This window comes from Artemia sp. Qi Xiang Cuo, chromosome 9 (genome assembly GCF_049724085.1).
Source record: "Artemia sp. Qi Xiang Cuo chromosome 9, ASM4972408v1, whole genome shotgun sequence".
Classification (NCBI taxonomy): domain Eukaryota; kingdom Metazoa; phylum Arthropoda; class Branchiopoda; order Anostraca; family Artemiidae; genus Artemia; species Artemia sp. Qi Xiang Cuo.
The window spans coordinates 20,474,981-20,499,437 of NC_142802.1; the positions used below are offsets into that span (position 1 = coordinate 20,474,981).

Consider the following 24,457-nt stretch of genomic DNA (forward strand, 5'->3'; position numbering starts at 1 on the left):
AGAACCATTTGAATTAGAAAGATTATATGAGAATGCAAGAAAATTTAGTCCATTTGTTCCTGAACAAATTCTATGATAAATTTTAGAAAGATACTTATTGGGAAAGGGGGAAAGGATAGGATTAATCTTATTAAAATTAATATCTGATAGCCTCCATCGGTAAATATCTCTAATTGGGATTGGTCTCCCACTTGGCTGGTCAATATTTATAGCATTTTTTGCTATTTCATCAACCTGATGATTACCACTTATGCCAGAGTGGCTAGGAATGTACTGAAAGTAAGTTTTTATGCCACTTGAAGCAAGATTATCAATAATACTGAGACAATGATAAGTGTCAATGTCCAACTTATATTGAGGAGCTGAGGCCAGCAACTCAAGGCTTGATAAAGAGTCGGAATAGATGATAATATTATTCAAATTTTCAATCAAAGGTTGGTTTTTCTTAAGGTGTTCTAATGCCATGATTATTGCATTTAACTCAGCAGACATTATAGATAAATTATTAAATAATCTCTCGCCCATTGCAATTTTCAGGTGAGGAAGGAAAACACCACTTGCAACCTTCTCATTCATTTTTGACCCATCAACAAACATTTGGAAGTGATTTTTATAGGTAATTGTATTAAGTTCTGCAAATTTTTTCTGAACAAAAGCAATGGGGGTTAAATCTTTATTCCATTTTGAAAATCCAGTATTTAATATGGGAAATGACCAATTCCATGGAGGGGATTGGGGGAAAGTAGGTGCAATAGACTTTGCTGGTACAGGGAACTTCTTTTGAATATTGGCATACTCATCTGCAATACCTCTATACATGGCTGGATTTCTTAACCAATTATGTAATGTGTGTGAGCTATTTGATTCAATTTTTGTAAGATGTTTTATCAAGAGAAAGCTACGTCTATCCCTTATTGTTGTTAATCCACTCTCCATAAGCAGAAACTTGGTGCTTGTGGGTTTCCTAAGACCAAATATGAGACGTATTATATCATTTTGTGTTGTTTCAATTTTTTGCATCTGGGTCTTTGCACATGCACCATAGACAATGAGCCCATAGTCAATATGGGGTCTTATATGTGATTTATAAAACTGGAGTAAGGTTTTCTCCTTACAACCCCATGGTGTGGAAAGAAGTCTTTTTAGTATATTTGCTTTTCTATAACATTTTTTTATTGTGTTTGAAATGTGGAGGTGGAAATTAAGTTTTTGGTCAAGCATGAGACCTAGGTAATTAATATTATTATCTTCTGGAATAGTTGTTTTATTTAGAGTTAGTTTTGCATGAACATGATTTCGCTTCCGGTGAAATTGGATTATTTTTGACTTGGTGGGTGCAATGGGTAAATCTGAATGTTGACATAATTTTTCAAACTGGAAAAGTGACTTTTGCCTATTTGACTGTGCTATCTGAAAGGTGCTGCCAGATGACCATAGCACCAGATCATCAGCATATTGTAGATTCGTGTGGGGTAGGTTCATGTCCCAGAGATATAAGGCAAATAGGAGGCAACTGAGGACTGCTCCCTGAGGTAGGCCCTTGGTTATTGTCTTTTGGGGTGAAGAGGCTGAACCAACACAAACAATGAAACTTCGCACTTCTATGAAGGATTTAATAAAGGATACTAGCTTAGGAGGTACTCCAAGGTTTGCAAGTTTATTTAAAAGGATGTGGTGGTTCACATTGTTATATGCTCCTTCAAAATCTAGGAAAGCTGCCACTAGGATATTATTTTTTGAGAAAGATTCATTTATTGCATTTGTTAGCAAAATGAAAGCATCTGTTGAGGAGTGGTATTTCCTGAATCCAGTTTGAGTGTGTGGGATCATGTTATTTTTCTCAACAAACCAGAGGAGTCTGTGATAAATCATTTTCTCCATTATTTTCCCCATCACAGGTGTAATCATTATGGGCCTATAAGACTCAGGGTTATCTTTTGGTTTATTTTTCTTTAGGATTGGTAGGAGGGACGAACATTTCCATATATTGGGGAACCTAGAGGATGCCCAAGCGTGATTATAACAATTTAGCAGTTCTTGTTTGTATGAAGGTGTGAGATTCTTTATCCATGTAGGGTGTATATTGTCATAGCTGCTGCTAGTTTTGGACCTAATATGATGTATTGCATTATTCAATTCCTGGATTGAAAATGGATTAGTTATGTACTCGGATCCTGGGCGTGGTTGGTAACTAGGGTTCATAAGAATTGTGGACAGATTGCTTTGATTGTTTGATGTTAGCTTAATAACAAAAAGAGTTGCAAATAGGTTAGCCTTTTCAATATCATTGTCATAATGGGTATTATTATGTATAAGTTCATACAGGAGTGGGTTGGGAGAAGTCTTTTTCCCACAGATGTGGCTTATGACTTTATGTATAATTGGCTCATGCGTTTCTCTGGAGAGATTATTTGCAAAATTATTCCAGTATTTATATTTAGCATCTATTATAGTCCTTTTTAGATTAGATTCTGCTTGTAATTTTTTTAAATATGTAGTAGGTGTTGGTTTTTTTATGAATTCTGTCCTAGCTGCCTTTTTTATAATACATTTATTTATTAACTAATTTGTCAACCATGCCTTATGAATTTGTTTATGGAATGTTTTCTTAGGTGTTGTCCTGGGGATAGCATGATTAGCTGTATATATTAGTAAAGATGTCAAGGCTTCAGCATGTGTGTCAACTGTTGTGTTAGAAATGCATGAACTTTGGGTGAAACTTGTAATTTTATCATTTAGCTTATTTTGGAAAATAGACCAATTTGCTTTAGTGTTGGTATATTTGGAGGTATGAGATGAAGTTTCAGCAGGTTCATTTAGGGAGCAAACTATACCAAAGTGGTCTGTACACAGACTATCAATTTTATTTATGTAAATTTTGTTCAAAAAATTTAAAGACACAGTTTGTAGGTCAATTGTGGAGAATTTGGCACTTTTGGGGTTAAAATATGTATTTAGGTTTGGAGGGGTAGCAACAGCTAATTCATTATTATTTGAAGTCATATGCTCAATAAATTTACCAGCTTTATTTGCTGGTTTATTCCCCCACAAAAGGCTGTGGGCATTGAAATCACCACAAATAATGATGTTTTTTAACATATTAGAATTATTTATATAATTAAAGAAATCCTTGGCATCTGAAGTTTGGCCATTAGGGTTATAGAAGCTTATTATGTAGGTTTTTAAATTATTCAGCCAAACACTTATACCAATTACATCAACATCATTTTCAAAATCTGGAAAATTTATGCCACAAAATTTTATATTATTATTAACTAATAAAGCTACACCACCTCCTTTTCTCTCTGGAGATCTATCCTTTCTCAGGATAGTGTATCCCAGAGACTTAATTTGTTGATTTTGGGTTAAATGAGTTTCCTGGAGGCAAGCAATATTAATGGAATTATTATTCATAAATGATATTGGTTCATTTAGCTTATTTTCTGTGAGTGATCTTACATTCCATTGGAGTATTGATAAATGTTGTGTTGTTGATTTATTCTTCATATGACTGTGTATCAATGTTCAGCTTTGTTAAAAGTAAAGCAAGATCTTTTTTTGCTTGAATGAGCATATCATCTTGGATGTAGATTTTTGCCAATTCTGCAATAATTTTTGTTTTCTGTAGTTGATGTATGTTCATGGCCTGAACTGCATTACAGTTTAGAATGAATAAGCATATATTTGGGGATTGCACTTTTGGTAGTGCATTCTGTTTGTTGGTTAAGGGATTGATTCCAGGTAGTGTTTCTGGTTTGTTTCTTCTTGGGAGGGAGGGCCAGGCTGGCCTCATCTCACCAGAAAACGAGACTTGCTGGCTTGGTGATTCCTTCTGATAGGGATTTGAGCTAGGGGGCTTAGAAGATATTATTTTATATGGGGTGCTTGATGCATTTGGGGCATTTGACTTGGGGGTTTTGGTTGGTTTCATTACAGGCTTTATTTGGTATTGTTGGGCAGCATTTGCTTCCATTGCTGCAATGGGGTATGGGATGGCCTTCTCTGTTGATATTTGGAGTGTTAGAGCTCTTTTCTTGTATGCAGGGCATAATGATTTATTTGTAGATTCATGTGGACCTTTGCAATTGATGCATGTAGGCTGTGTGTTTTTGCAAGTTGTCAGCTCTTTAGGATGGAAAGATTTACAATTACTACACTCTTGGAGAATTTCATTGCATTTGTTTTTCGTGTGTCCCAGTTTGAAACACTTCTGACACTGAATAGGCTTAGGTTTGTATTCCTTGTGTGGTTTGATTTTACTACTGTCAAAATTAATTTTGACAATCATCAAAGATGTTCGGTGTTCAGGGTTGCCAACAGACCGAAAACTTTCGTGACGTCCAAACTCTTAAAAACGTACCTTTTGATAGGAAAGTCTCTTGGTCTCTTTTCAAGGCAGGGTGCCTAAATTTCACTACCAAGAGCGGTACTTGAAAAGGGGAGGGGAATTTTGTTGCCTGTATCATTTGAAAAATATATATTTATGTAATCTCATTAAAAATCTTCCCTCCAACCCTTAAAACGTGCCTAAAAAGTATACAATAATAATAATTAATTCTTCTTTACCTTTAGAAAATTCCTATTTATTCAACTGTAAGTGCTGCTTCTGGCTTACCTACACAGCAGAAAGACAACCCCCTCCCTTCAATGTGTGTATATAACCCCAGACTACTATTTTGCTTATTTTGTTGTTGTTATTTTTAGTTGCCATTATTGGTATTTTAAACCAAAAGTCTTAGAAATCTTAGAATGTATTTATTTAAACCAAAAGTTGACGAGTAATATGACCAAGATAAAAGGCAAATCAATAAGCACCGGAAAATTTAGAGTTCTACTAACCCAACAGCAATTGAGGGAGAGGCTATTTGAGCATAGGTCCTCAATCGACAAGCCCATGAGGCTATGCTAAAGGCCTGAGGTTTTTGATTTCGCCTTGGCTCAACATGTGCATGACAGTCCACACAATTTAATTTTGTTTGACGAAACCTCCATTGTTGCCCCCGTTAAAGGTCTCACGCAAGTTTTCAGCAAGTCATCGTCAAAAACATTGCTATTAAATCTTTCGGCTATTTTGAACGGAATGGCTATCCCAAAATTTTGACGAGATGTCTTTGGGAAAAAGGTCGCTGGAAGAGGCAAAATACCCTCTAAGATTTTTGGTCACCTAAAAAAGACACTAGAGTTTTTTTATTTCCGATCATATTAGCCCTCTCCTAATATTTTAGCATTATTGATTCGATACGATCATCCCCGGAAAAACAAACGAACAAAAATGCATCCGTGACCGTGCTTCTGGTAAAAATACAAAATTTCACATTTTGTATATAGGAGCTTCTAACCTCTACAAAAGAGTTGTCTGATATGCTGAATCTGATTGTGTGATTTTCATTAAGATGACTTGAATTTTTGGGGTTCTTTTCCCCTTTTTCCAAAATTGAGTAAATGTCTCAGGCTTGTAACTTTCGATTGGTATCATTAAACTTAATGAATTTTATATATTTTGTATAACCATAAGAATTTTTTTTTTGGTGTATTCATTGTTTTCAAGGCTCAGTTTCATAGAATTTTGGTTACTATTGAGAAGCATCATTCATTACTTATAATTTGTTACCACGAATTGTTTGATTATGTGCTTGACTGTTCTTTGTTTTTGTCTTTTGATTGTGTGATTTGATAAGTTAATTGAGCCACTGTCCATAGATCATTTGGGCTTCTAGTAGTGGCTGTGTTTATTTTATTGTATATTATTTTTGGGAATTGTTGAAAATTATGGTATCAAGCAATTGGAAATCCCCGTTATTTTCAAATAATTTGAGTTTTTTATAATTTTAATCCTAATCTCCCCCCACCCTCCAGACATAAGAATTGTAATTGTATATGAACCTTCACTGTATATTAAAGCAAACTTAAGGTAAGTGTTTTTCAAGATTCATTTATTTAAAACAGCTTTCATAGTATTGGCAAAAACTTCAATTAAATTGCATTATCTCTTACAACAAGGGAAAAAAAGAGATAAACTAAGCATGATTAATGACACTTTAACAAAACGGAATAACTGAATTTCTGAAGCAATTTGTTCTGTATCCTATTACCTCGAACTTGTTTGTGTGTCAAATATTGGCTTTTGGGGCAATAAGATGAGGAAACAATGTGCAGTAATTTTCATTAGCGAGGAGAGACTAAGTAAAAATTTTGTTTTTGCTTGAAATAGAGTGAGAATTTCGTCTATTCTTGGCAGGGTAAATTTATCACTGACTACTTGTTTGTTAAGGGTTGTATAATTTATTGCAAGTCTTAGATCACCATTCTTTTTTGGAACTAAGATCACTGGTGCAGAATACGGACTTATACTGGGGCATATAATCTCATTTTTTTCTAATTCATGAATTTTATTTTTTAACCACTCTTTGTGCTTATACGGTACACGATATGGCTTTTTCGCGACAGGATTTCCGGTTGTTAGAATTGAATGTTCATAAAACGGTATCAGTCCGTTATCATCTTCAGATACGGAAAAATCATCTTTGAAATTCCAAAATAATTCGCATAATTTTTTTTTAAGTTCCAAGTCAGTAATATAATCCATATTAAATTTGTTTAAAAATTGCGATTTAGTTAGAGGTTATTTGTTAATTGACGTTTCAATGCCGTTAACTAGGTTTCTTTTGGAATTTTCCCATCTATCTAAATCATTCTCTGAAATAACATGGATTTGAACTAGATGGTTTCCCTTTTTTATCGTAACTTTATCATTCCCGTGGTTATTAGCCATCCAAATAGAACGTTCTCCTTTTTTGTAAAATAAAATCTGTTCTTCACATGGCAGATTTTTAGGAATTCCATCTGATAGGATCACGAACCATATGTCGGGTTTGCTATCCACTGGTTCAATCATCTATGATATTTGAACTCTTTGCATCGTTTTGGGAGGGACTTTTGTTTTCCGTATTGCGAATCCATAATATTTTTCTTTATGTTTATTGTTTATTAAATTTAGACTGGCGCTATCCGCTAATAACGTTGGCTGTGCCTGAACCGCATTGGGGTTCATTACTTTTTTCCCTAATTCCACTATTTCCTTAATTTCGTTCTACCTATATCGTCGCATATCTCCTATTTTATTTTTGCAAATTCAATCCACTTATTATTTAAATTTACTTCATTTTTGCAATGTCTTCCTGAATAAGGAAACAAATTTTTTATTGTGCCATGTCCTCTTTGTACCGAGACATAAAGTTCAAAAGATTGTGACATTATGCCGTCAGAAATTTTATTTACTGTTACATTCTCTTTGTAACCTCTGTTGCAATTTCTTAAGGTAGGGGAAGGGGTATTCGCCGGGTAGACAAGCCTTTAGTTCGCTACGTCTAATAATACCTTATTCGAAGTCTAGGCAACTTGGACCTCTTGCGTCCAATTTATGCCCTGTTACACTAGTTAACTTGGGATATCTAAAATTCTTCTCTCGCCTAATATGCGGAGGCAACTAATCAAATACGTATGAGTTTATGATATTAACAGTTGCACCAGAGTCAATTAGGGCCTTAAATTTGCCACACAAAATCATTAAATATAGGTAACTTATTATTACTATCACTACAAGACGGTACTACTATTGGGTTGGACCTATAAAATTTTCTAGGCGCCCTCTGGGTCCAATTTAATCATCTGAGGGGCCTGAAACGTTTCCCTGCGGATTTATTTCATATTTCGGTGTCTACTATAGAGATTCAGTTATACTCATGGAATCTCTAGTTAATTGATTTATATTTGTTTGCCGATTTTGCCGTGTATTATTACGGTAGTTTGGATTTTTTGCAACGGTGCCAGGTGCTAGCGTCGACTGTAAATGCCGTCGGATTGAAAAATTTGCGTTTCCCGTCGGCAAAATCTCGGGATTTCTGTATACCATCCTTGCACCATATTGGTTTAGATGAGTATTGGGGTTTTCAAAACTATAATTATTTTGTCTATTTGGGGGAGGGTTATATAAATTCTGCTGGTACTTATTGTGAGCTACTGGTGTTTGCAATCTTCCCCGTCTATAGCCTTGTGCACCACTGGTGGTAAAATTTGTTCTCCCGAACAAATGGTTCCCATAATTTTGCGTATTACCGACTGCATTTCTTGGTACCGTTATGTTTCTGATTCTAGAACGGCACTCATCGTGATATGCCCAGTGTGATTATAATTATAGCATCTTACTATTATAGGACTGTTTCCATGATTGGTTGGATTAATGGGCTGAAAACATACTGTTTTCTGCCCAGTGGGCTCTTGCGTTCTATTTCTTTTTAGCACTGGGGAATTATTCTTTGAAAAGAAATTTGGAGAAGCCTGACCTTCTAGTGAGGTTAGTTTTGCGGTCAATTCGCCTAGGCTATTTATTTTGGTTTTTATTGTGGTTCGCTACAATCGTGTCAGTTTCCATCATTCGTCCCACCTCCTGAACTGCAAGATCCGATGTCTGAATGTTTTTGGATATTACCATTCTATATAATTTTGGGGGTAGTCCTTGCAAAGAGGTATGTAGTATGTTTTTCTTATACAATTCTCCTGAACCTTTTCCAAATTTTGCTTCTACTGAGATTCGTATATTATGTAAATATTCTCTCACGTTCTGTGTATGGTTAAAGCATACAGTTCCGTGTTTTAATTTATTTGTTGAACTAGTTTCAATAAATCTATCTTTGAATGCCGTTAACAATTTTTCTAGTGTATTTATCGGCAAACTGTCATCATCTCCTACAGTATTTTCAATTTGTTTTAGGAAGGTTAAAGCCTACCCTTTTAATCTTAGGAGTAGCATACCGACTAACGTTTCTAACTCTGGTTTTGTTAATTCTACAAATTTGGCCAATTGGATATTAAATTCGTCAATATCTGTTTGTCTATAATATTGCAGAATAGACTTTGTTATTTCTACATTTTTTGCGACCAACTTTTGCTCAATTAATAGTTCGCTTAATTCTTCCGACATTTTTGCGTTTGAATAATCCAAAATAAATTTATTTTCTTTCACTAAACCTATTTGGGGAAGACTGCTATCTCCTGTGAGATATTCTACAAGGGTTTCCTATTATAGCTTAGCAGTTATAGGCCTATTCACTTTTTCTTATAAGTCTGTATCTATTTAATGATTTAAATTTAAATTAAGAAGTTTGTAGCATAACTAGTTCACATGTTTTCCTCCAAGTTTTTCGACCACGCCACTTCTGCCGTGGGAATTTTGCTCCTATCGACCGCGCCACTTGTAATGGGGCTAAGGTTAATGGGTGACCGTGCCAGTCTCTGTGAGAGAAAATAAAAGAGATTAAAAAGTAAGTTGGGATCCAGATTCAGATTCCCTTTGGAGCGTTACCGATGGAAACAATTGAACTAGCTATTTACTTTGCTGTGAGATACAGACATATAAGTAAAACTACACAAATAGAAAAGTAATGGATTTATTGAAGCTTACATTTCGGGTGTACAACAGTGTATGTACACCTGAGCAAGGCTAACTTCAAAATTGACTACAATAGAGGCAAAGTTAATCATTAATTGTAATAATCATAATAACGACAAAATGACAATGACGCGAAAATCACCTTTCCTCACTATATCACAAAAGTCTAGATTCTGCGCTCTAAGAGCTATTTCACGATTGGCGCAACTCCTGTGGAGGGTCCGCTACTTTGTTATTATGTTTACAAACTAAAATCATTATGCTAACTGATTGCCCAATAATTTATTTTCAATATTCTGATGATTTAGGCGTTCATATTCCTTTGATAGCTTAAAACTTCCTGTGAACTTTGTATCTCGTGGTTTTTATTGCCAAGTATTTTCGCAAAATTCAAAACCGTCTTCCTTGATTTAATAGTTGGTGTGTAAAACAAAATGTCTGGCATGCAGCGAGGTATTTATATCGGAAGTATCCTTAGAAGGAAAGAATTTTTTTATATTTTAAATATATTTTAAATATATCACATATTACTCACGGTACATTTGCGTCGATGAGTCGTTGTGTGATGTCACCAGTGAGCTTTTCAGTCTCTGGGCTTCAAGAGCTCCAGTCACTGAAATCGATGAAAAGACGCGTAAAATTATGCAGTCAGGCTATTAACATAGTGGCGCAAAAATACGCTTTGACCTTTTCTTGCTCTTTTCTTCTTTGAATTGTAGGCAATCCTCAACCAATAAAACATAAAAATCCGATTCAGACCCACTCAAGAACTGCAAACCGCTTGACTGCCTTATCGTCTACGAGCCTACAAATTATTGCAACAACACAAAATAGTTGAACAAAACAACTGAAAACAATAGAAGTCTTCTTTACCACATTGCAGTTAAGTGTATGTCTCTGTCCTCTTCATTGCCAAGTATTTTGTTCCGAAGATCACTGGGTATCTATAATATAAAATTTAGTAAACCAGCGAAATTAAAAAACAATGGTATGACTTAGAATTTATTTCTTCCGCAGAAAATACGACTAGCATTCTTTAAAGGAGAGATAGCTCGTTTTTTTTGTTTTTTAACTTATTGCCTGCACAATAATTTCAGCATTAGGTGAAATTAAGGCGTAATATCTCAATTCCAACTATATAAATGGCTCCAGTAAACCAGAGAACCAGAGAAAATTATCTGAAAAGAAGAATGAATAAAATAACAAGAAAGGAGTATCAGACATTGGTAGCACTTCAGGACTGACTAAATGAGCATGGAAAACTGATAAGAGTGGAAACTTCGACGGTTTAACATGGAAAGATAGGATTTAAAAACTACTAGCGCCAGACGCAGCATAGTTTCTGGCGAAATGATTAAAAATGCCCTTAAATAAATAGAAAAATTTCAAGCTGAACTGGATCAAACAGTTCGTGGTAACGAACTGTAAATAGGGAGCGACCCAGCTCAATGGTAACCGAAATTCTAGAAAACTGGTTTTTGATACCAGTAGATGCATCAAAAGAATCAGATTTCAATGCTGAATTCAAATATATAACTTTCATCATGTTTAATTCTACCCATCAAAAGTTACGCGCCTGAGAAAATTTGGCTGATTTTCAAAAAAAGGGGGAAAGACCCCTTAAAAGCTATAGAACCTAAATGAAAATCACACAATCAGATTCAGCGTATCATAGAACCCTACAGTAGAGGTTTCAAGCTCCTTTCTACGAAAATGTGGAATTTTGCATTTTTTGCCAGAACAAAGGTCATGGATGTGTGTTTATTTGTTTTTTCCCAGGGGTGATCGTATCGAAATCACGGATGCGTGTTTATTTGTTTTTTTTTCTTTTCCTCGGGGGTAATCGTATTGCCCCAGTGGTCCTAGAATATCGTAGGAGGGCTCATTGGAAAGGAAATTAAAAGTTATAGTGCCCCTTTTAAGTGACCAAAAAATGGAGTGCAACTAGGCCCCTCCCACGCTCTTTTTTCTCAACTTTGCCCAATTAAAATTTTGAGATAGCCATTTTGTTCAGCATAGTCGACAATCTAATAGATATGTCTTTTAGGATGACTTAATCCACCACAGTTCCCAGGGGAAGGGCTGCAAGTACTGAGCTTTTCCCATTGCTTACATATTGTATATTGGGAAGTATACAGACATTTTCAGGAAGGTTTTTTTCGGTGGGGGGGATGGAGGAGGGGGTTACTCGGGAGAATCTTTCCGTGGAGGATGTTTCTTTGGGGTAAGCTACAGTTCTATGAAGGGGGCGCCGGATTTCCAAGCATTATTTAAAAAATTATCAGAAATTGAACTAAAAAAACAAGTTTTTTCAACTGAAAGTGAGAAGCAGCATTAAAAATTAAAACGAACAGAAATTATTACATATATGAGGGGGTTCTCTCCCAAGTCAATGCCTTGCTCTTTACGCTACAGTTTTTTTAGTACTTTCAAAAGAGCTATCTATTCTAATTAAACAACCTTTGTGATTCAGGGGTTTGTGAATTAAAGTTTTTTTTAACTTTTAATGTAAAGAGCGTGGTATTGACTAAGGGGAGAACCCCCTCATATACATAATAACATATACATAATAGAAAAAAAACAAGCGATACGGTTCAATAGTAATCGAAATTTTTAAAAATGGAATTTTGATGTCAATAAATGTATCAAAAGAATGAATTCATATTTCTGATTCTAAATACATAAATTTTATTAAGTTTAGTATTACTCATCAAAGGCTATGAGCCTGAGAAAATTTACATGATTTTTTAAAGAGGCGGGAAACATCCCCTAAAAGTGAAAGAATTTTAATGAAAAACACACTGTCAGATTCAGCGTATCAGAAAACCCTATTACATAGGTTTCAAGCTCAAATCTGCTAAAATATACAACTTTGTGTTTCTTTTTCCAGAAGAAAAATATACGAATATAGAAGTTCGTTACGTAAGTTAATTTAAAAATCACGTCAGAACCAAATTTAGAGACAGCCATTTAGCAAACGAAAAGTAAAATTTTTATGCAAATTTTGTTTACTTATTCAATGACAGTGAGCCAAAATAAAAGTTGCATTAACTGAAAAAAGATTATAAATTAAATAAAGGAAAACAAGTTTTTTAAACTGAAAGTAAGGAGCGACATTAAAACTTAAAACGAACAGAAATTATTCCGTATATAAAAGGGGCCGTCCCCTCCTAAACACCTTGCTCTTTACGCTAAAGTTTGACTCTGTCTCACAACTTTATTTTTTAAAACAATAAAAAACTTATGCATAAAGAGCGAGGCATTTAGGAGGGGACAGCCCCTTTCATATACAGAATAATTTCTGTTCGTTTTAGGTCTTAATGTCGCTCCTTACTTTCAGTTTAAAAAAATTGTTTTTTTATTTAATAGCTTAAAGAGCATGGTATTGACTTGGGGGCGAGCCCCCTAATATACGTATTAAAAATCTATGAGTATAAAAGTTCGTTACGTAAGTTAATTCGTAAGTTACGTATATTTATTCCTCATAAAACGTTCATAAATAAAATTAAAAAAGTTTTGAGAAAGCCATTTTATCAAATAAAAGTAAAATTAATGTGAAAATTTTGTTTTAATTATTCATGTACGGTGATTCAAAAGTTTTTTAACTGAAAGTAAGGAACGACGTTAAAACTTAAAACGAGCAGAAATTATTCCGTATATGAAAGGGGCTGTCCCCTCTTCAACGCCTCGCTCTTTACACTAAACTGTGACTTTCTCGCAACTCTTATTTTTTTAAACAATAAAAAACTTTAGCGTAAAGAGCGAGGCGTTGAGGAGGGGACAGCCCCTTTCATATATGGAATAATTTCTGTTCGTTTTAAGTTTTAACGTCGTTCCTTAGTTTCAGTTAAAAAAAGTTGTTTTTTTATTTAATTTGACTGTCAAAAAGCTAACCTACTCTGTACACGGTTGCCAGCTGGACATATTTTATGTCCAAAGGACATATTCCTGTGTGCTGGGACACAATGACATAATAAGGCAAAAAGGGACATATTTTAGAAATTTGGGACATAAATGGGACATATTTTGCAAATTTATGACATAAAATAGAATATTTCCCCGCTGGACACGTATGTTTGCAAAAAAAATGTCTTTTTTCACCGAATCAGTATTAAAACTACTGGTCTAACACTAAATTTACTGAACTACCTGTTTTCTACTATTTTTTTTACAAACGTTATTTTTTTTTTTTACAAACGTTATTATTTGTCGGAGTTGCTTGTCCTTTCCCGCAGACAACAATCTGCAAATACTCTTGAAATTCTTTACAAGTTTGTATTCTTTCATCAGTAAACAATTTTGTTTAACAAACGATTTTTGTTGCTACTGTTGCCTTTTTCTTTAACAATCGCGTCTGGATTCCAATACTCAGGCAAAAAAATCTTTCTATTTATCAAGTATTACTAACTGAAAATTAAAAAGTTAGTAAAAGTAAAAATAGATTCTTGATGATCTGGAATCAATTTTGATATCAATAGATGTAGCAAAAATTAGCTTATTGTGCTGATTCTAAATAAATAATATTTTTCAAGTATAATGTTACAAGTATCAAGCATCAGTAGTGGGCCTGAAAAAATTTGCCAAATTTTTGAAAGAGGTGAAAAACACTCCATAAAAGTCAAATAATTTTAATGGAAATCACGCCATCAGATTCAGCGTATCAGCGAACCCCACTGTAGAGGTTCCAAGCTCCTATCTATAAAAATGAAATTTTATAGTGTTTGCCAGAAGAAACATCACGGATTCGTGTTTATTTGTTGCTTTTTCCAGGGGTGATCATATCGAACCAACGGTACTCGAATTTCGCAAGAGGGCTCGTTGAAACGAAAATTAAAAGGTCTAGTGTCATTTTTAAGTGACCAAAAAATTGGAAGATAACAAGCACCCGTCCCACGCCCTTTCTTCCTGAAAGTCGTTTGATCAAAATTTTGAGATAGCTATTTTGTTCAGTATTGTTGAAAGGTACAATAGATATGTCTTTGGAGATGACATGACCCCTCAGAACCACCAGAGGAAGTGCCACAAGTTATGAAATTTGCCCACTGTTTACATATAGTATTTTTTTTATAGGGAAGTATACCAACATTTTCCAAGGGAGGATGGAGATCTTCTGGGGATGGATTTTCTTTGGGGAGAATTTCCCATTGGGATGGAAGTTTCTGGGGACGAACTTTTCAAGTGAAATTTTACAGGGGGAGAATTTACTAGACTTTGCATACAGAATGTATGTTATTTGTCTTTTTTTCTCGTTGTTGATCCCATTGTACATGTAGAGACACTTTAAGGGAACTCTCAGGGGGAAGTTTTCAGCCGATTTAGAATTCTCTTGGGATCTTTTTTTTTGGGGGGGGGTATTTTCCACGGGAGAAATTATTTAGGGGGAATTATCACCAGGAGAAATTCTCCATAGGAAATTTCCGGGGGATAAACTTTCCAGGGGGGGGGTTGTGTTTTCCAAACAGGGATATTCCCCAATGACCTTACAAAGGACCAGCAACTAAATCAATACAAGTCTTTCCTCAATTAAAAGTATGGTAAGGAATACGTTTCAAGCAGAATCGTAGGCAAAAACTTTTCTGGGAAGGATTCGCAGCAGGGATGGATTTGTCCGGGGGTAATTTCCCGGTGAAAGAATTTTACATGGGAAGAATTTAATATAGAGGAATTTTTCGTGGAGAAACTTTCCATAGAGGGGGGGGGGCTTCCTGGGATTATATGAAAAACGACCAGATATAAATACAAAAACTAGTTTTTCTACCGAAAGTAAGGAGTGACATTGAAACTTAAAACATACAAAAATTTTTCCGTATCTGACGGGGGCTACTCCTTCCTCAATACTCCCTCTCTACGCTATTGTTCGACCTTTTCTCTAATTTTTTCAAGAACGATTCTTGAAACACAAGGGACATGCCTCCTTTGGAGTGTACCTCCTCTACACACGTATTGTTTTCCCTAGATACATCCAACAGAAATTTTGAGATAGAAATTTTGTTAAAAATGGTCCATAGAATATAACAATGCCCTCAGCGTTTGCACAACCCCTAACAGCCCTAGGACAAGGGTTGTAAGTGATGCCCTAGGGGCATACACGGTTTTATGGAATGGGTAGTCGTATAAACTTCAGATGGGGCTCATTTGATAAAATTTAGTGCCCTTATAAGAGTCAAAAGTGATTTGAGGGCAACCCCAAGTGCCTATCAGTTCCGAAAAGCAGCATCCAATCACAATTTGTAGACATCTTTTTTTTTCAGCATTGTTCAAATGTCCAGTAATTATGCCTTTGGGGATGTCATTCCCATGATTGAAGGGCAACCCATCTTACCTACTGCTCCACAACGTCGCTTGACTCCTGGATTGTACCTTATGACATGCACAAGAAATACTCTGATTGGAAAAAAGCTACCAAAAGAAGTGAAAATGCTAACCCTCATGCCGACCATACCTGTCAAGCGGAACTCTCGTAGGAAGATGAGCTTTAAGCCCCCACAATTAGTTTTGAACTGTTTACAAGTTTGTATAACTTTTGTGCTTTCACACTAGCTCATTTTTTATGGATGTACTAAATGAATCTTTTTCGTTTTCATTATATTTGATGTTAACTGACCACTTTAAAATAGGTTTACAAGTCGTAAGAAAACTAGTTTCTGAGAATTCAAGATGGACATATTATAGACAAAATATGGACATAATTTAGCTGAAAAGGACACATTTTTGATGCTAAAGGGACATATTCATTGACCGAAAACTGGCAACCCTGACTCTGTATATTTATATAACTGGAAGGTGAAGTCTCTCTGTAACAAAGTATATAAACACATACAAAGTACTGACAAACTCTCCAAAAGTGACCCCGCGTACCTCAGCGCCTCTAGAGGCGAAATGTACTACTTAATCGCTCCGAGCCAATAAATTATGCTAAGTGTGATTCAGGCGACGAGTGACTGGGAAATTATCGAATATTAGCAGGTTAAAATTAAACAGTAAATCGTTTGATATGGATATGAAGAAGAAGTATTGTACTTAGAAAACTGATTATTATTAAGTGCTGCCGGCTAACAACCAGAATGAGCGTTCGATGCTTTTTCAAAAGGTGCGATATTAATCGAGAAAATGCAAAAGAAAAAGGAGTCAAATTACTTGCTGTACCAAATAACAGGTAGGCTATGAAATGTTTGAAATGTTTTTTTTTTCAAACTTCAGAAAAGTTCTATTCTATTACCATAATGAGATAGCTAAGAAACAAACATACTATGATCTACTTAGAATTCAATGTTATAGGCTATCAAAATATAAATTTAGAAAATTTCAGAATGGCGGGATTCCTTTCATCCCCTAGATTCTATAAAACAAACTTTTCGAGGAGACAGAGGGATTCGGGATAGGGCCCCGGGGCTTCGACCCGAACCCCCAGTAAGCCAAAAACTAGAAAATACTGACCTAGTCTAGGCTATAGGTTATAGGCTAATGAGAAATCTGGAAATGGGCCGTAGTTATATACGTTTTATTTGGTTAATTCGAGGCTGTAGCCTACTTAGTGAGAAATAGTGAGCAAATAAAAAAGATTAAGGGAAAGATTTTACAATTTACACGAATTATAAAGACGATAAACGACCGGAAAATGCTGTATTATAGCTCAATTTCAAATACTTTGACTACTTACCCCCAAATTTATGATCAATTTATCAGAAGGTGCAGCTTTTAATGGTAAACTCCAATATTTCAAAGTTTCAAAGCAAAAAAAAGTTATGCCGAAAAACTAGCACGTTTTAATCCTCTCGAAATTCAAGTTTCGTCTTAGACACTATATTTTTTGTTAATGTTTCCATTTCCTCGTGAGAAAGAGCATTCATTTGAAATTTTTTTCCCCGCATTTTGCCGGTTTATGCTTTTTCTTATTGATAGTCTCTAAAAAAGAGACAAAAATGTGAACTCTGTATCTTCTGAATTATAGACTTTTTTTTATTATCGATGATATTGGCTCTTGGTGGCCGAAATTGGGTTCTCTTCAATGTAGCTCTAATTCTAAAGTCCGATATGAAGCGGGGCATTACTTTTGGATAGGACTGAACTGGCACTAACAAACCAAATCTGACTACTTGTTATTTTTTTTTCTTTTTCACAGACGGGAAGAATGGCTCAGAGCTGTGAAACATGAGGATTTGCCGGAAAATTCGAAAGTGGCAAAAATACTCTTCATATGCACGAGGAATTTCAAGGAAGAGCATTTTATGGCAGCAGATATTACTAAGCTAAACAAAGTCTTGAAGCCAAACGCCATCCCGTTTATTTTAGTCGGTGACGATCAAAGTAAGAATTATGTCTGTTCATTAGCTGTCAGTGGTGTAGTTGGGTGAGAAAGTCGGGGAAATGCGATAAATGGGGAAAGTAATCCATTTGTTTTCCTACGACAAAAAAGGCTCTCGGTTTCATCTGCTTAATTTTTAACCTTTGAGGCATCAGTTATTACGAGATGGTAGCTTTGGGATGGTGAAACAGTGCAGCCCTCCCTCCTCTTTTGCAAGGACTGTACGCCAAGGATAAGCTATTGCCTGAGATTCACTAAAATAGATTCGCGACCTAATCAAATAAATGTTTGTAGCTGGTTTAACAAGCCAGGTTTGGAAGGTTCAGGCAACATTATTATGCGCCAACTATTATCCGACTTCTCGAGGAAAAGGTATTTATTTCAGTTGATGACTCCCTGCACTGGTGACATTGCCTTTACCGACATCAATAGCAACCAGTACAACCCGAATTTGTTTGAAGTTGTGAATTTTAGTGGTAAGTGCTTAATTAGTTAGTTAACTTAGTAAATGAAAAATTACCACTTTTGCTCATTAAAAGCTTGTTTTTTTTCCTTTCCCTCCTTATTTTTGTAGAAAGGCGTCACTGACGTAGCATTCTATAGAATCCAATTAAATCATAAGAATTCCTAACTAACCTAGAATGGTTATTTGTGTTCAATGCATCTTAGAAAAGAAATGTGCGTTTGCATCTTTGACATTGAATCCGGACCTTACGTTTATATTTAGCTTTCTGTTGCTAACATACTCGTATAATTCTTTATTTATCCAAATATTTCAGCCTATCTGAGCATTTAGAGCACTGCTCTGTGCTGCACTGCGCCTACCTGCATATTCAGTCGAGCTTTTATGCAATATAACTTCTACACACCTCACCACTCCCCCTCTCTTCTCTTCTCTTCTCTTCGTATATCGTTTTTTCTTTTCTTCTTTCTTATAGAAGTAGATTGGAGTAGATAGGATATGTCGCAGCAATAAAAATAAGTTTTTTCCACTCTTACAGGTGACATTGCCGTCACTGACAATGGTAGCAGCTCACACAACCTGAATTCCATTGAACTTGTTAATCTTAGTGGTATGTATTGTATAGTAAGTTAGTTCATAAATCTATTAGTGCTCGTTATTGCTCATGCTCATTTATAGCCAGTTATTTCCTCTTTCTCCCTAGTTTATGAAAAAGACATAATTAACACTTAGAAACAAAAAAAAAGCTATTTTGAATATAACCCCTCATGATTTTGCCATTTTTTTTCTGTGATTTGATGGAGGGAAAGTTCCTAGATTCTATATGCATCGAAGGATTAATTAAAGCTTCCTTGGAAAGAAAGTAAATTAATGGTTATAGTTTTTTATGGCTTTTGCTGTTTTGATTGGGGAATAAGCTTGTCCACATAAGGTTGCAATAAGGTTGCAATTTTCAAAACATTAAAATCAATGTTTTCTCTTAACATTCACCTTGATGGATCTTTGCTAGTAGCTGTCCATGATCAGAAATCAGCAGATATAATACTTAATCTAAAATCTCTTCTGAATACCCCAATTGATTCATCTAAATGGAACCCAAAACAATACCCAACAAAAATAGTAGTACATAATGTTCCCCTAGGAATGCCAATTCAGGAGTTAAAAGAAGATAGGGCTGGTAACACAATCCCTGTAGAAGATGTCACTCAAATAGGTAAATCCAACTCTAATGGATTAAAAACAAGTAGATCTTTCTTATTTACCCTGAAGGAAAAAATTTATAAACCGGAAAAGTTATTCCTTTTTGGGCAAATCAAACCGCACAAGGAATACAAGCCAAAGCCCATTCAGTGTCAGAAGTTTCTGAAACTGGGACACACAACAAATAAATGCAATGAAATTCTCCTAGCCTTTAGTAATTGTAAAGGATCCCATCCTAAAGAATTGACAACTTGCAACAACACTCAGCCTGCATGTATCAATTGTAAAGGCCCACATGAATTCACCAATAAATCACAATGCCCTACATACAAGAAAAGAGCACAAACACTCCGAATAGCAACAGAGAAGGCCATTCCATACCATTTTGCAGCTATGGAGGCAAATGCTGCCCAATCACACCAAATAAAACCTATATTGAAATCAAATAAAACTCCCAAGTCAAACACTCCCAATGCATCAAGTACTCATTACAAAACACCCTCCTTTAAGCCCCCTAACTCACATCTCTATCAGGAAGAATCACCGAGCCAACAAGCCTCCTTGCCTAGTGAGATGAGGTGGGCCGGGCACCCCCTCCCGACAAGAAACAAACCAGAAACACTACCAGGAATTAATCCCTTAACTGACAAACTAGATGCACAACCAAACATGCAATCCCAAAATATATGCTTATTCATTCTAAACCGCAATGCAGTTCAGGCCATGAATATACAACAACAACAGAAAACAAAAATCATTGCTGAATTGGCAAAAATCTACATCCCTAATCATATGCTCATTCAAGCAAAAAATATCTTGCTTTACTATTAACAAAGCTGAACATTGATGCACAGTCATATGAAAAATAAATCAACAACACAGCACATATCAATACTCCGGTGGAAAGTAAGATCACATACAGAAAATAAGTTAAATGAATATTAATAAGTTAATGTTTATATTTAGCTTTCTGTTGCTAACATATTCGTATAGTTCTTTATTTATCTAAATATTTCGGCCTATCTGAGCATTTAGAGCACGGCTCAGAGCTGCACTGCGCCTACCTGCATATTCAGTCGAGCTTTTATGCAATTTAGCTTCTACATCCCTCACCACTCCCCCTCTCTTCTCTACTTCTCTTCTCTCCTCTTCGTACATCGATTTTTCTTTTCTTCTTTCTTATAGAAGTAGATTAGAGTAGATAAGATGTGTCGCAGCAATAACAATAAGTTTTTTTCATTCTTATAGGTGACATTGCCGTCACTGACATTGGTAGAAGCAAACACAGCCTGAATTCCGTTGAACTTGTTAATCTTAGTGGTATGTCTTGTATAGTAAATTAGATAATAAATCTAATAGTGCTCGTTATTGCTCATACTCATTTATAGCCAGTTATTTCCTCTTTCTCCCTACTTTATGAAAAAGACACAATTAACACTTAGAAACAAAAAAAAAGCTATTTTAAATATAACTCCTCATGATTTTGCCATTTTTTTTTCTGTGATTTGCTGGAGGGAAAGTCCCTAGATTCTATATGCATCGAAGGATTAATTAAAGCTTCCTTGGAAAGAAAGTAAGTAAATGGTTATAGTTTTTATGGCTTTTGCTGTTTTGATTGGGGAATAAGCTTGTCCACATAAGGTTGCAATTTTCAAAATATTAAAATCAATGTTTTCTCTTAACATTCACCTTGATGGATCTTTGCTAGTAGCTGTCCATGATCAGAAATCAGCAGATATAATACTTAATCTACAATCTCTTCTGAATACCCCAATTAATTCATCTAAATGGAACCCAAAACAACCCCCAAAGAATAGTAGTACATAATGTTCCCCTAGAAATACAAATTCAGGAGTTAAAAGAAGGGCTCTCAGATAGGACTGGTAACACAATCCCTGTAGAAGATGTCAATCAAATAGGTAAACCCAACTCTAATGGATTAAAAACAAGTAGATCTTTCTTATTTACATTGAAGAAAAAATTTATTTCCCGGAAAAGTTATTCCTATTTGGGCAAATCAAACCGCACAAGGAATACAAGCCAAAGCCCATTCAGTGTCAGAAGTTTCTGAAACTGGGACACACAACAAATAAATGCAATGAAATTCTCCTAGCCTGTAGTAATTGTAAAGGATCCCATCCTAAAGAATTGACAACTTGCAACAACACTCAACCTGCATGTATGAATTGTAAAGGCCCACATGAATCCACCAATAAATCACAATGCCCTACATATAAGAAAAGATTACAAACACTCCGAATAGCAACAGAGAAGGCCATTCCATACCCTTTTGCAGCTATGGAGGCAAATGCTGCCCAATCACACCAAATAAAACCTATATTGAAATCAAATAAAACTCCCAAGTCAAACACTCCCAATGCATCAAGTACTCCTTACAAAACACTCTTCTTTAAGCCCCCTAACTCACATCTCTATCAGGAAGAATCACCAAGCCAACAAGCCTCCTTGCCTAGTGAGATGAGGTGGGCCTGGCACCCCCTCCCAACAAGAAACAAACCAGAAACATTACCAGGAATTAATCCCTTAACTGACAAACTGGATGCGCAACCAAACATGCAAGCCCAAATATATGCTTATTCATTCTAAACAGCAATGCAGTTCAGGCCATGAATATACAATAACAACAGAAAACAAAAATCATTGCTGAATTGGCAAAAATCTACATCCCTAATCATATGCTCATTCAAGCAAAAAAAAATCTTGCTTTACTTTTAACAAAGCTGAACACTGATACACAGTCACATGAAAAATAAATCAACAACACAGCACATAGCAATACTCCAGTGGAAAGTAAGATCACTTACAGAAAATAAATTAAATGAACTAATATCTTTTATGAATAATAATTCCATCAATATTGCTTGCCTCCAGGAAACTCAATTAACCCAAAATCAACAAATTAAGTATCTGGGATACACTATCATGAGAAAGGATAGATTATCAGAGAGAAAAGGAGGTGGAGTAGCTTTAATAGTTAAAAATAATATAAAATTCTGTGGCGTCAACTTTCCAGATTTTGTAAATGATGTTGATGCAATTGGTATCAGTGTTTGGCTGAATAATACAGAAACTTACATAATAAGCTTTTATAACCCTAATGGCCAAACTACAGATGCCATGGATTTTTTTCGCTATATAAATAATTCTAATATGTTGAAAAATATCATTATTTGTGGAGACTTTAATGCCCACAGCCTTCTGTGGGGGAATTAACAAGCAAATAAAGCTGGTAAGTTCATTGAGCGTATGACTTCAAATAATAATGAATTAGCTGTTGCTACCCCTCCAAACCTGAGCACATATTTCAACCCCAAAAGTGGCAGTTTCTCTACATTTGACCTACAAATTGTGTCTTTAAATATCTTGAATTAAATTTTTATAAATAAAATTGATAGTCTATGTACTGACCACTTTGCCATAGTTTGCTCCCTAAACGAACCTGCAGAAACCCTATCACATGCCTCCAAATATATAAACACTAAAGCAAATTGGCCTATGTTCCAAAATAAACTAAATGATGAAATTACAAGTTTCGCCCTGAATTAATCCATTCCAAACAAAACAGCTGACACATATGCTGAAGTTTTGGCATCTTTACTAATAAATACAGCTAATCATGCTATCCCCAGGACAATACCCAGGAAAACCTTCCCAATACATATTCCCAAAGCATGGTGGGCAAATGAGTGCCCAAATAAATGGAGAACAAAAAAGGCAGCTAGGAGAACATTTTTAAAAATGCCATCACCTACTGCATATTTGAAAAAAACTACAAGCAGAATCTAATCTAAAAAGGACCATAATAAATGCTAAATATAACTACTGGAATAATTTTGCAAATAATCTTTCCAGAGAAACACATGAGCCAATTATAGATAAAGTCATAAGCCCCATCTGTGGGATAAAGACTTCCCCCAACCCACTCCTGTATGAGCTTATACATAATATTACCCATTATGACAATAATAATGAAAAAGCTAAGCTATTTGCCACTCTTATTGTTAATAGGCTAACATCAAATAATTGTAGCAACATGCCCCCAATTCCTATGAACCCAAGTTACCAACTTCGCCCAGGATCCGAGTATATAACGAGCCCATTTTCAATCCAGGAAATGAATAATAATAATAATGATAATAATAATAATAATATATTGAAAACCTGTCGTATACAATAAATGTACAATGACAGTGTATACAAAAATATGAAAAGAGAAAACAAAAAGATAATATACTAAAAAAAATAACAACAAAAGCAACAACTTCTTAAATAGTATACAAAATAGTACGAAAAGTGGAAACAGAAAGATAACATGCTCAAAGATTACAACAGAAACATCAACTTTTTCGAAAATAGCAACAAGGACAACAACTTTTGAAAGGAGAAAAAAAGGGAAACAAGACGGAAAATTAAACTAGCAAATTCACCCACTCGTGCTTCCGAATTGCTGTTCTTCTTTTTTGCAGAAAAACAAAGGGATGGATCTAGCCTACAGACTAAAATATGTCCTGGGAACATATTTTGAAGTACCTAACTCTGCTCCTTCTCTTTCTAGAGGGTATTGACCTTTGATGAACTTTTAAAATCTCAGCATTACAAAAGTGAAAGCTTGCGCAGTAGTGTTTTAGTAAAATTCTAGTTTAGCTACTTTTTGCTTTCTTGGAAAAGGGTTAGGTTAGGAAAATGAACCTTTCGGGGATTGATCTACAGACTTAAGTTTGTCCTTGGAAATTATTTTGAAGTACCTACCTCCACTCCTTTTCCCTTAGAGGGTTCTGTTCTGACCTTCGATGACCTTTAAATATACTTTTGTTATAAAATCTTGTATAATAGATGTTGTGCTTAAATGAAGCACAGGAAAACTGTTCTCAGCTACACTTCTTTGCTCAATCCCGCCTTATGAGGTTTCAAAAATCTGTTTATATATTCCCTAAATTTAGAATTCTACTTAAATAACAGGGACTGTGTTGTCAAGACTGAAACCAGACCAAAATAAACCAAAAACTAGAAATTAAAGTCA

General features: G+C 35.2%; 1 long non-coding RNA gene across 3 annotated transcripts in view; it reads left to right on the plus strand.

Annotated features, from left to right (window-relative positions):
* LOC148948427 (uncharacterized) overlaps positions 1-20,782 on the plus strand; it is a 51,660-nt gene extending 30,878 nt beyond the window's left edge. For all 3 annotated transcript variants that reach the window (XR_016142219.1, XR_016142221.1, XR_016142220.1), the window contains exons 2-4: positions 17,571-17,755; positions 18,755-18,826; positions 20,665-20,782. This is a non-coding gene — a long non-coding RNA (uncharacterized LOC148948427). The remainder of the gene's footprint in view (positions 1-17,570; positions 17,756-18,754; positions 18,827-20,664) is intronic.
* Positions 20,783-24,457: the final 3,675 nt, after the last annotated feature.